Raw genomic sequence first — 1,065 nt, 5'->3', positions numbered from 1 at the left:
ATCTCTGGATTTGTTTCTCAGAAAAAATACCTATCAATGTGCTCTGAGTCATTCCCAAATGTCTTCTTAAAGACGCTCATCATACTTTTCCCAAAGAAGTCCTTCTGAATTCTATGACCCTGGGGAAGGTGTTCATTCATCAGCTTCCCATAGTAAAAATAAGGCAGGAATTATGAAGACATGAACTTTGTATAGTACACTATGGTACTGAATCATATTACATTTTATAGGAATAGCTACTATTAAATTGATTTATATAGACTTTAGAAAGCCTTATATTATCTAGCATACATCACCTATAGTTGATTAAATATGGTGTTTGTGGTCATTTCTATTAAAATCTGAACATCAGGTCCTTGGTCAGGAACCTAACCCCTTATTATTACATTGTTTATATGGAAAAATCAGACTTGACAAACTGCCCATGGGGATATGGACCCCAGGCAAGAAGGAAGCTGGATCTCACAATGATACCTCTACCTTAACCCCACTCATCTTTTACTGGCCAGTACCTAACATGCCTGAACTGGTGGTTCCTCCTACTGCCATATTTTTGCTTAGCCTTAACCTAGACGTGCCCTCTCTTTTCCTTAGCTCTTATGAGACAGAAGTTAGGTTTTTCCAGAGGCAATTAATTGAAAGATGCAACATTTTTTAAGAAAGAAAACATAGGATTGTTGCATTACAGAGCACAGGACTCTTACCCTAAGATAGGTCTAGTCTAAACAGAAGTGTCCAGCACAGTTTCCTAAGCTTACTAGTCACTGCTCACATCCCCCTATCACCTTGGTCTGGTTCCAACAGGTGGCCATTACTAACTCTCCCAGAGAAGCTTCCCATCCCATTCTCCCTCCTTTTTTACTTCAAAGCTAGCACCATTTCTGGTCCTTCCTCATATATATAACTAAAGTAGCTGAGTCTAATTAATATTTCAGGCAGAACTAACATCCTTCTACCAGGAAAGTATTCACTCTCAAACCATTCACAATACCACATGTATGGTAATGGACATAAACAATTCCCAACAGCAGTAATGAAAGGGTCATTTCATCACCTTGTCACAAT

This window comes from Phascolarctos cinereus, unplaced genomic scaffold, assembly GCF_003287225.1.
Source record: "Phascolarctos cinereus isolate Bilbo 61053 unplaced genomic scaffold, phaCin_HiC Scaffold_4;HRSCAF=312, whole genome shotgun sequence".
NCBI classification, from domain to species: Eukaryota; Metazoa; Chordata; class Mammalia; order Diprotodontia; family Phascolarctidae; genus Phascolarctos; species Phascolarctos cinereus.
The sequence above is the reverse complement of the archived record's forward strand: the minus strand, read 5'-3'. Positions refer to the sequence as shown.